The following is a 13,032-nucleotide window of genomic DNA, read 5'->3' as shown; positions in this document are numbered from 1 at the left end:
TTTGACCACTTTCCCAACAAGCTAGACAAAAAGTTAGAGTATATGACATCTTCATCTACTTCTCTGCTAGTCAAATATGAAATGAAAACAGAAATAACTTTTACCAATCAAGAGGTACACCTGTTTTAGTAACCGCATCAACTAAATTTTCTGTGAACTTTTAGGAACAACTGCCGTTTTGACCACTTTCCCAAAAAGTTAAACAAATATTTTGAGTAAGAAATCTTCCTCTACTTCTCAGCTATTCAAATATGAAATCAAAACAGGAATGGCATCTACCAATCAAGATGTACAGCTGTTTTAGTAACCGCATCAACTTCTTTCAGTAGGCTACTTCCCACTGTTGAATTAACTGTTATAGAACTTTGAGAAATTTCAAACTAAGCATGAGACAATTAGTAAACAATGTGACTTTTGACACAAATCAGCTACTTTGACCACTTCCCCAATAAAGCAAGCCCCACAACTTTACTTGTAAAGTTACCATCTAGTTTTAATTTTTTACAATTGTAGTATAGCCCCACCTGGGACATTTCTTGTTTAATCTTTCTCAGAATTACTGTAAAGAAGACTCACAAACACCATTGCAGATGTTGTTTTTCACAGTCCCCTCATCTGATGATTGAAAGAAGGAGGCTGCATGTGCCAGAGTTTAGATCAATTGAATCGACCCCACTGTGTCACAAAGTATTCAACTCAGTCCTTACCTGTCACATGAAGGTAGACTGGGCGACTGCGTTTGCTGTTTGTTGAGTTCACAAGCTTTTCTTTTCCATAGAAACAGATGTAGTTTCCAGTATCATTCCTCTTAACTTTTTTAATGGCAAAAGTGACACCTGGTAAGTGTTTGGGATCGGGTTGTGAATTGACAAGGCTTCCATTTTTATACAGATGGAAAAAACCCTCTTTTCCTGTTGCATCTCTGAGTTCAGATGGTATCATACATTTAAATGATACATCCATTCCTTCCATTTGGTTGTGTTTGTCCAGCTGAAGTATGAGCTGATAGCTTAACTCTGAAAATACATTTTAACTTGTTAAAAACATGCCTTCAAAATGTACCTAAATATATGCACTAACAAACAGTAGAGGTCTAATAATCCCAATTCTGTTCAGATTAGTGGTCTGATTATAATCTGTACCATATTAGTGTATGGAAATTTTAATTTAAATATTTTTAATACAATTTCAAGATTTTTTATTTTAAATCACCAAGTGACTGAAGGGGTAGTCTATTATTTATATATGCTACACATTTATAAAATAACATCAGTTGAATGATTTAGGGTCTAAAAGTAGTTGTAACAAAAATGTATTAAAAAAATAACCCACCCATTAAAGAACAAAGCCAAGTATTTTCAAGGGTGTTTTTGTTATTTTTTTATATTAAAATCAGTTAATGTATTTTACAAAAAGTTTCATTCAGGTGTTTTCTCATTGTTTGGTGTTGTACTTACCGTGTACATTGAGATAAACTGAAGATCCATGACTGATGTGTTTCAAATCTCCTGGATTCTTTTTTCCATACATGCAGGTATAGTCTCCAGTGTCATCCTTTCTGATGTCTTGTTTTATAAATGTGACAGCTCCCATTCCTCCGGGCTCCGGCAGTGAACTGATCTTCTCTGTGTTTTTATATAAATGGAACCAATTCTCCTTGCTGTCTGGTTGTTTTCCGTGCACTGCTGATATTACACATTTGAATTCAACCTTCTCCCCTTCCACTACAGATGCTTTCCCAATTTGAATTATTGCTGTACGGAGTGACTCTATAAAAATGAAATAAAAAAATATATATTTAAAAAATACCACGAAAGAGAACAATCTGTTAAGCAAATAGGAACATATGGACACTTATTGAAGTGTGTGTTTAACCACTAATTACAACTGTAGCAAATCAACTGCATTTATATTATACTATAGGTGGTAAGTAATAATACTAATAATATCAAGCAGTAGAAATACAGCTTTGTAAAACATGTATCCTGAGGCATAACATGAAACCACACAGCTTTCCACGAGCAGTATCACTAGAAATGGTAATAAACTATAATGCCTCGATAATAATCATCAACACCTCAATAACATGTTAATAGATGTTTCATATACACTTCCAGTAGGCATCCCTAAAGTGAGATTAAACTTCATTATAGACATTGGACATTCAGGGCATATAAATGTGTTTGAAACATGTAGTTTTCAGAAAATGAAATAAGACCATTTCTTTTCTGAAGATGCCACTTTTCTGGGTTTAATATTATTATTTTTTTAAAAACTGTAATTTAGGTTTGAAAGCCGAATTACTTTGCAGAAAACATGTTTTCTGAAAACTGTCATAGTGTATGTAACAGCACAGACTGATAAAGAAATGAACTGTTTTAGGTAATAAAGTGACAACAGCGAGCATGTTAACTAAATGTGTATTGTTAATTTTCAACTCACAATTTCAAGCACAGCTGTTTCAATGAAGGTATTATAAAAGTGATATTTACAATTAAGCAAAAATGTAAGCAGGAAAAAAGTTTAGATTGATTTTTGTATTCTTTTGTGTTATGGTTATGAGCGGTTATGATTATGTGCATTCATGTTACGAAGGATATGGAAGAAGTGTAAAGAATGATAAAGATGTTGAGGACTTCAGAACACAGAAAATGAACCGACATTAAATGTTTGCCAGCTCTTCTTAGCAGAATTCTAGTGGCAAGCGGGATATCACACGGATGTGTTCTGCTGCTGTAGTGTTGACCGATGCAGTTGCTGAAACTGCTTTTAAATTGTGCCCTGAGGTACAGTATATGAAGTATATATTTGTTACATTAATTCAGGACGAATGTTTTAATTAATCAGTCTCTTTTTAAAACTGGTTAAAACTAGAGCCATTGAAAACAGATTTATCAGTTTGACAATGCATCAATAATTGATCATTGGAATGCGCTTTTTTCTGGTTTCCCAAAACGTTTGGTATCCCACTTGCAGCTTGTCCAGAATACCGCCGCTAGAATTCTGACTAAAACCAGGAAAAGTGAACATATTACCCCTGTTTTTGTCTCTTTACCTGGCTCCCTGTGCAGGATAGAATTGATTTTAAGATTTTGCTGTTAACTTACAAGACCCTGAATGGTTTAGCACCTAGTTATTTGTAGGAGTTACTGACCCCAGAGGTATATATTTGTTAAATAATCAAAGGCAAAGTTTAAATTAATCTGTCTATTTTTAAAACTGGTTAAACTAGGGCCACTGAAAATACAGATTTATCAGTTTGACAATACAAGAAAAAAGCTACCTTCGTAAATGTTAATACATTTGTCATTCATTTTATAAACACATGTTATTTGAAATTTGCCCTAGGTAAAGCAAGGGTGTAATTTACAAAGACCTTTACTAAAATATCATGGGCACCACTTCTTTCTAAAAAGAGAGACAACCATTCATGTTAGAAAACTAGAAATAAACAACATAAGAATATCTAAGAATTCAATCCCTGAGTTGTTTATTTCAGGTTGAGTAATTGCATTGTGTGTGTTTATTTTAACAAGAATAATGGTGCTAAAGACACTTTGGAGTAAATGTCTTTGTGAATTTCACTCTAAATGTTATTAATTTATAATTTAATCAAGCATTAAATCATTGTATCTTATGTGAACGTGTCAGAGACACACATACCTGTCGAAACCAGCAGCACGTCTCCAAGTGTAAAAACTGAAAAACAAATTCATCATTTTGCAAATAAGAAAAGGAACATTTCAAATGTACTCACATAAAAAAGTTAGAAAAAATACTTACATAGCATGACACATTTTACATTCCAAGGCATATTAGAATGCTGTTCACTTAATCTCTGAAACAAACACTGTACTGTTCCTCAATCTGTAACACAACTAAATGTAACAGTGCACACTATGAGATTATAATACAGCAATGAAAACTCATGCGCAATAGAAATGTGTGTTTCCGTTACGCATAATCAAATGAATATCAATGTGGCAACAAAAGATCAAGAGTGATAAACAAATAGTTTGAGCCCTTCACATGCTCATTGGCGTTATTTAAACAGTGCAACTAAAAATATTGTTCCTGTCTTAATAAAAGGCAGTGAAACTATGCCACTGGACACATTGTAAGCCCACACATGTGGCAATCAATGTATAACATGTAGGCCTGGATTTACACAATGTGAGGGTGATGGCTCTTAATGTGTGGGAGGAACTATGTTGTAATTTATATCTTTTTATATTTGACTATTTTTATTTCAACAGAATTTCTTATAAGGCTGTATTAGGTGGGGGTGAGGGAGTTTTCTTAAATGTATTAATATATTTATGAATGTTTATGTGAATTAATTCATGTTAGTAGTTTAATATCGACGTCATGTTATTTATTGACAATTCATAAAAAAAATAATAAAAAAGAAAGATGACGAGTAGCAACGGTGTGTAAACAGGATCAGAAAACTCAGATACACATTATTTAGCACATCATATACACTGATAATTGAAGGCGGTTTAGAAGTGGAGTCAGTTTAGACTCTTGGTTCGCAGGTATGGCAGTACAAATGTCAGCGTCCCGGATGAGAGGAAAATAATCTTCCAATCAGCTTTTAAAACACGCAATGCAGAAGTTAATTCTCATTGATTAGTACCCAACTGTAAACGTGAGCGAAGGGCAGGTTTTCTTGTTTTGAAATCAACATGTTAATGAATGGGTTTATTGAATACCTGCTGATAAATACTTCTTAAAAGCAATCCCGAGAACGAGTATCAGCACAGCCCTAGAAATGAATAGGGATGGAAGTCTGCACCGGGAGGCCTGCGGCCCGGAATGAGTTCCAGGAGATCGGCTATAGAGAGCTGATATCCCCATCGAAAGGGCAGCATTGACACACTTTGCCTTATGATATGAAGGGCGTGTGTCTTTCTGAGCAGACCTGATGGAAGAACTGCCACCTCCCAAACACTCAAATGTGCACAAAAAACAACATTAAAGTCCAAATAACTGTAAAGCCACAAATCCAGTCAAATTCTAACCACCATAGGGAATGAAGTCAGCAGACCCTGCTGTCTCAGTGCTGAGTACTATAGCTGTAGCTAGTACACTTTTTCCTCCAGATCTACTGAAAAATGACATTATAATTCAGATTGCAGATTGGAAATGTTAATGTTTTAACCCCTCCTTTATCTTTTGAATCCTACTGAAAGAGTGTTTAAAGATTTAAAGAGACAATGTCACAAAGTGTTCATGTTTGAAAGGATGCCACTCTACCCTCTACCAATGTTGAGATACTAATGGTTGAATATTGGAGTTTAAAAAAGAAATGATGTTGAAACCACATGGCCACTAGGGGCTGTAGAGCAACATAATCCAGCTGTGTGACTCTCCACAAGTTTAGACACAGTTTGATGCTTAGTTGTATGTATTTTTAACAAATGCGCTCTACAGGAGCTATTGTGTATGTTTCTAGAAGGAATGCAAACATCATTAGATCAAAAGTAGGTTACTATTTTTCTTTCGTATTTTTGTAATCTAATTAATCTAAATTTTTGTAATGTAAAGTTTCTGTACCATCCTTTGGGGTATAGTTAACCTTACACTCGTGGGTCTTACTGATCATTGCAATGTATTTAAAGTTGCACGATTGGATCGTATTGGTCCTTGTAATACATTTAAATTCACATGACTGGATATACTCATTGTGTTCTGAGTAAGTTCTAAATTGAGATACAGTATGCAATATATTTGCCTGATTGGATACCATTTCATTCTTAAAACCATTTGGAATCTTTAAGAGTTTTGCATCAATGAAAGAGTTTTAAAGGCATTCACTTTGTCAACTCCATTTTTTTTGTTTTTGTTTAATGAAACTCACGAATAGCACATTCTGATCTGGTCCTGAGTGCTGGTCCTCTCTGGTATTTTACATTAACATACTCGTACAAACAATTCTGCAGGTGAAAAACAATGTTATAGGCCGACTGGACAAGTAGGAATAATACTAATGAGACAACTTAGATCAAAATATTTATTATGTACAACAAAATAAACACAACCAAATGAAATGCCATTTTCATCTACATAATAAAGAGTGTGTGTGTGTGACTAATGAAGCTAACAGTAACCCTGTAATGTCAGCAGCACTCTGCAGCTCTGTGCTGTAAGTTCAGTGTGCAAGATGGAAATCATAACAAATCTCATTGACATTGATGTATGAATTATGAATCAAACTGCAGTGTATCAAGTTCATGCTCCCTCTTGTCACAACGCTAATTTCCTGTTCCCACAACTCATCACTCATTCAGAGCACCAGCTTTGTTACAAGCAGGAGCCTGATCTGGATACACTGTGATGATTTTAAGAGAAATGATCTTCTCCTGATAAACACTCCTGAGAAATGTATTTCCATGAGGTGTGAAAAAAACACAAATAAATTGAAGAAGGTATGAAAAACAGATACAGCAAAAGCAAAGTATTGGATTTCTTGTAAGCACTGCAGGGTGTTCAGTAACACTTTATACAATCAGCAATGTTGAATTCAGAAACTTGTTAAAAAACAACTCAATGTCTCACAGTCTTACAATAAGCTTGTACATGCTATCAGAGAACACAAGAGAGCAACACTTTTACTTTGCTTTCACAAAGTGGTGCTTTTTGTAGATCTCTCCTTTTCCTCACAGGATATTTCTTTGTAACTTGTGAGCTGTTTGTGTCGTATTACAAGATGTGTTACACCTGCACTGCAGATCAAAGGACAGCATTGAAGGATGGGCCAGTTTATTGTCCATTGGTGTCTGTAAGAGAGCAACATTTCATTAGGTACAAATAGAACCATCTTCAGCAAACCCAGCTAACTGCATCCACATAGTTCATTTTTTCCTTTTAAAAACTCATTGGCAGTGTACAGCATGCTGATTGTATAATTGAGGTTATTTAACATAGTTTTTTTTTTCTTTTTGGGAATTCAGATGGTGCAGTGGGGTGCACTTCACACTGAAGGTTGATTAAGCAAGGTTCCACTGTATATTACAATATATTTGAAAATACAGTCTAATATATTGATTCAACAGTATATTACGATATATTTTGGATAACCAAATATATTGCATATAATACATATTTCATCATATTTTAAAAATACATTGGAAATGTAATTGTTTTTCTGAAAGGAGAATCCGCCCCCTAATCTAATATGTAATCATCGAATCACATATATGTTAGGACCCCAACCTGAAATACGCCCCCATCTAGATCGGGTCGACCACATCGGGTCGGGGTTAATTAAAATGAAATTTTTCGTGCTCTGGGTGGGGTTGACCGAAAATTCACTTAAACCGGATCTGATCGGCAGAATCTTCTAACTCAAGCAGTGAGCAGCAATGTCACAGTGCTCATAAGAACATAAGAAAGTTTACAAACGAGAGGAGGCCATTCGGCCCATCTTGCTCGTTTGGTTATTAGTAGCTTATTGATCCCAGAATCTCATCAAGCAGCTTCTTGAAGGATCGCAGGGTGTCGGCTTCAACAACATTACTGGGGAGTTGGTTCCAGACCCTCACAATTCTCTGTGTAAAAATGTGCCTCCTATTTTCTGTTCTGAATGCCCCTTTATCTAATCTCCATTTGTGACCCCTGTTCCTTGTTTCTTTTTTGAGGTCGAAAAAGTCCCCTGGGTCGACATTGTCTATACCTTTTAGGATTTTGAATGCTTGAATCAAATCACCGCGTAGTCTTCTTTGTTCAAGACTGAATAGATTCAATTCTTTTAGCCTGTCTGCATACGACATGCATTTTAAACCCTGGATAATTCTGGTTTTTCTTCTTTGCACTCTTTCAAAAGCAGAAATATCCTTTTTGTAATGAGGTGACCAGAACAGAACACAATATTCTAGGTGAGGTCTTACTAATGCATTGTAAAGTTTTAACAATACTTCCCTTGATTTATATTCAACACAATACACAATATAATCCACAATACACAATATATCCGAGCATCTTGTTGGCCTTTTTCATAGCTTCCCCACATTGTCTAGATGAAGACATTTCTGACTCAACATAAACTCCTACGTCTTTTTCATAGTTCCCTGAGTTTAGCTGAGTGTCAGGGGGCGTTTGATAGTATTAAGCGTAGACCTTGCTAGGCCCACACTCTTATCACATCGGCTTTCACCAAGAGATTCATCCTTCACACCATTGTGTCGGATGTGGGTTTGGATGCTGTCTTGTCTCAAAAGGTAGATGGAGTAGAACACCCGATACTGTATCTCAGCAAAAAGATGCTACCTTGGGAGCATAACTACTCCGTAGTCGAAAAAGAGTGTTTGGCCATTAAATGGGCTACTCACTCTTTACAATACTACCTGCTGGGACACTCATTTGATCTTGTCACAGACCATGCCCCACTCAAGTGGTTAAGCACAATGACGGACAGCAATGCCCGTATAACTCGGTGGTATCTGGCATTGCAGCCCTTCATGTACCACATGGTACACCGTGCGGGGAAAGACCATCAAAATGCTGATTTTTTTTCCCGGGAGGGGGAGTAATGGGAGAGATAGATTCAGCCGAGCGTTCCTTCGACTCCACTCTGAGCAGTGGGATATGTGATGACCTGTGAGGGCACCAAGCAGCATAAGGGAAAGGCTTTGGACGGGCTAGCCTGACAGTTCTTTCCCCGGCCGGGAAGTCGGTCAGACTGGAAGAAGGCGAGACTCTGTTGCAGGAACGTATTGACCCGTAAGGGAAACGATGTAGCAGTTGCAGACAGTAGAGACAGATGCAATCGGTTACCAAGGGGTCATGCATGATAGCATAAAGGGGCTGGAGGATCGTAAATCTTTTCCTTCGCTTGGTTTCAGAACCAGATATGGAACTGGAAGGACCGGGAGAGATTCCCTGTGAATTATTGTGAAAAGTATTTGTGAGTGTTTTGTTTGTTTTTGTCGCTGTTAGTAATTGTCTTTTGTTTTGAAAATTCACTAAATGGCTAACACATCTCCAGAGCTGTCGCCTTGGGCCAGCACTACCCGGAACAACACTGCACTACAGTCACTGTTTAAATTGTTATCACCCACCACCAACACTACTGCACGCACCTGGACTGGTGTATTGTATTGTATTGTGGGGCGGATAACGTGTACTATTATTTTGTTTGCAAAACCAGTTATTATTGTTCCTGCCGTGCTCTACACATTGGTGTGTATTGCCGGGGGATTATTGTTTGGTCGCCAGACCAGGAGTTTTAAAAATAAAAAAACCCTTTTCCAAACCGGATTACAGTTTTCTCTGAGTGATTATTCCTGCACTGCATCACCTCTATGCCTGTTTCTACTCAGCAGCCACTTTGCCACAGGGCTACACATGAATAAACAAACATTTGAACAGAATGGGCTTCAGTCAAATGTGTGTATATACAATTATATAATGTACATAAAAATGTACAACTGAAACAATGTAAATAAGTATCACATTTTTTAAATAAACATAACAGAGTGCAACCAAAGCTATGCGTTTATATACAGACATACTATAATCGAAATGAATAAATAAACATTTGAACAGAATGGGCTTCATTTGCAATTGTTTACAAAGTCTAAGTGCTGGCACAAATCACACAGATACTGCTTTTCAAAATATGCAGTGCACTTACTGCATTGTCCATCTTTGCTGCATTAGAATCTTGTTTGGTAAAATATGCAGTAATTCCAAACACCCTTTTCTGTCCTGCTTCTTTAGCAATTCATTTGCAATGTGTATTGGGGTAACATTGAATTGCGTAGAAAAACGTGTGACTTGTAGTAACCAATTCAGACAGACAGCCTGGAACTGTGAGCTGTCAAGGCTGACTGATGGGCTGTCAGAGGCTCATTGAAACAATAGTAATGTCAACAGACAGCTCACCTGAGGAATGCAAACTGATACGGCTGCAAGTCACGACTGATAAACACAAATAATACCGCAACATTTAATTGTCATAATATGTTTTATACGTATAAGTCAATTTGATTGCGCCTGATCGGAATAGGTATAACAGTTTTTTTTCTGGCTAATTTTTGCAGCTACGAGATACTTTCTTTGTCAGGTGAATTAGTACATATATTGAGAAGAGACAGGACAGGGATAAAAGTATTAGGATTTTTTTATGGACAGATTCCGTTATGGAATGTAACTGGGAGGGCCTGGTGGATAAAGTGAGAGGGTGGCTTCAGAGTTGGTGAGAGTTGCTGTCCAGACTGTCCTTAAGGGACAGGTTGGACAGCAACCCGACAGCGTGGGAGAAGTACGAGTGGACAAGTACAGCGCAGTTAGAAGCAGTTTGAAAGCAGGTTGACAGCTGCAGAAGCTAAACTGAACATCCAAAAAATAATAAATAAATAAATAAATAATAATAATAAAACATGGTCTTCAAGCCAGTAATCTGTGACAACTGCATGATGTGGAAATTCCTATTAAATGAATCTATCTTAATGCTAGAAATCTCAGAAACAAAATGTTAGAACTTGAAGCTACTGCACTAACAAGTAACTACGATGTGAAAGGTGTTACAAAAACTTGGTTGTCTGAGAGTGATGGAGACGAATATAATATTAGTGGGTACACACTGTATAGGAAAGACAGGCAGGACAGAAGAGGTGGAGGGGTAGCGCTATACATAAAAAATAGTTTTGAAGCCCAGGTGTTAAACCAGGACAAAGAAAACAATGCAGAATCAATATGGGTCAGAATAATGGACAAAAAATCAAAGGGCATAATAATAGGAGCATGCTATAGACCGCCAAATTCAGACGCTGAGCAAAATAATCTGTTATACAATGACATTCGAAATGCGTGTAGCAAAGGAGAAGCCATACTAATGGGGGATTTCAACTTCCCCGTATAAAATAGGTGAACCCGGTGGGGAGCACGACGGACGAAATTGAAATGGTAGAAATGACAAATGACTGCTTCCTAACGCAATTTGTCAAGGCACCGACTAGAGGGGAGGCATACCTTGATTTAATCTTTTCAAATAATGAAGACAGAATACTAAAACAGAAGTCAGAGCGCCATTGGCAAACTCAGACCACAACATGGTCTCATTTGAAGTATTTTTTAAAAACCCAAAAGTAATGACTAAAGCTAAGGCTTACAATTTTAGAAAAGCAAACTATGAAGGTATGAAACAGAGACTAACAGAAGTAGATTGGAGTAAAATAGAGAAAACATCCACAGAAAAAGTATGGCTGTTTTTTCAAAAATGTAGTACTACATGCGCAAAACAATTACATCCCAAAAGTAGACAAATCTAAATCTAAAACAAAATGACCAGAATGGTTTAATAGATCAATTGAAAAAAAAAATATTCAGCTAAAAAAGGCACTTTACAGAGCGTTTAAAAGGGACCAAAAACAAAGTACACAGAAAGAGTACTTGGAACTGCAAACACAAGTCAAAAAAGGATGTTAGAAAGGCCAAGAGAGAGATAGAAACCAATATTGCTAAGGGGGCTAAAACCAATTCCAAAATGTTTTTCCAATATTATAACAGCAAGATAACATTCAAAGAGGAGGTTAAATGTCTAAGAGACACAAATGGCAAAATCATAGATGAAGAAAAAAAAAATAGCAAATACATTAAATGATTACTTTTCACAGGTTTTTACAAAGGAGGACATGGACAACATGCCCCACATGTCGACCTGTTCCTATCCAATTTTAAATAACTTTAGCATAACAGAGGCAGAAGTGTTAAAGGGACTAGGAGCTCTTAAAATAAGCAAATCCCCTGGGCTGGATGAGAGCCTCCCAATAGTACTCAAAGAAATGAAAGAAATTATTTACAAATCGCTAACCAAGATCATGCAACAGTCTCTTGACACAGGGGTTGTACCGACAGACTGGAAAATAGCAAACGTAATACCGATCCACAAAAAGGGAGACAAAACTGAACCAGGTAACTACAGACCAATAAGCCTAACTTCTATTATATGTAAACTTATGGAAACTATAATAAGATCTAAAATGGAAAATTACCTATATGGCAACAATATCCTGGGAGACAGTCAGCATGGTCTAACTACCCTGCTTGACTTTTTTGAGGATGCAACATTGACAATGGATAATTGCAAAGCATATGACATGGTTTATTTAGATATCCAGAAAGCTTTTGACAAAGTCCCGCATAAAAGATTAATTCTCAAACTGAACGCAGTAGGGATTCAAGGAAATGCATGCACATGGATTAGGGAGTGGTTAACATGTAGAAAATAGAAAGTACTGATTAGAGGAGAAACCTCAAAATGGAGCGAGGTAACCAGTGGTGTACCACAGGGATCAGTATTAGATCCTCTGCTATTCCTAATCTACATTAATGATTTAGATTCTGGTACAGTAAGCAAACTTGTTAACATGACCCCTTGTTAAACTATTACAGCTGACTCTATTGCTTGCAGCTGCTACCTCGTTTACCTTCCAGGTCAATATGTTCCCGCATCGGAGTCTCGTCTTTTTCCAGGCTGACTGACCTCCCGACCCAGAGAATAAACTGTCAGACCAACCTGTCCAAAACTTTTCCCTTTCATTACTTAGTATCCTCACAGGTCGACAGGGAGATTTACAACCAGAACTCATTATATTTCCGTCACAGGGACATGTCCTCATCACTTTTTCAATGACAGGAAAATGTCCCCCTCACATTGCAGGAGTACTAAAACTTTTATTTCAAGGTAATTTATTGGTATAATCACTCGTCAGTATATAAGTCAATGGGAAGAAAAACTGGATCTGTTCCGGGATCACTGGAGCCAGATCATCAGATCATAGTTTAACTATGAGGATCAAGGTCAGGCGCCACTGATCCGTAATGTTGATCCGATTCTGGAGCTGCACACACCTTAACTAGGGAAACTGACCAATGAGGCACATAGTTTAAAGACCCTGGCAGACAAATTTGTATACAGCCTGACACTGTTGACAATGTTGCTGTAATGGTTTAAGTTTGTAATTCACCAGCGCTCGTGTTATTTACTAATGTTGTCACACTGAGGTGTTACAGTTTCACTTTTTA

Source organism: Acipenser ruthenus, chromosome 52 (genome assembly GCF_902713425.1).
Source record: "Acipenser ruthenus chromosome 52, fAciRut3.2 maternal haplotype, whole genome shotgun sequence".
NCBI lineage: Eukaryota > Metazoa > Chordata > Actinopteri > Acipenseriformes > Acipenseridae > Acipenser > Acipenser ruthenus.
Note: the sequence above shows the minus strand (reverse complement) of the source record.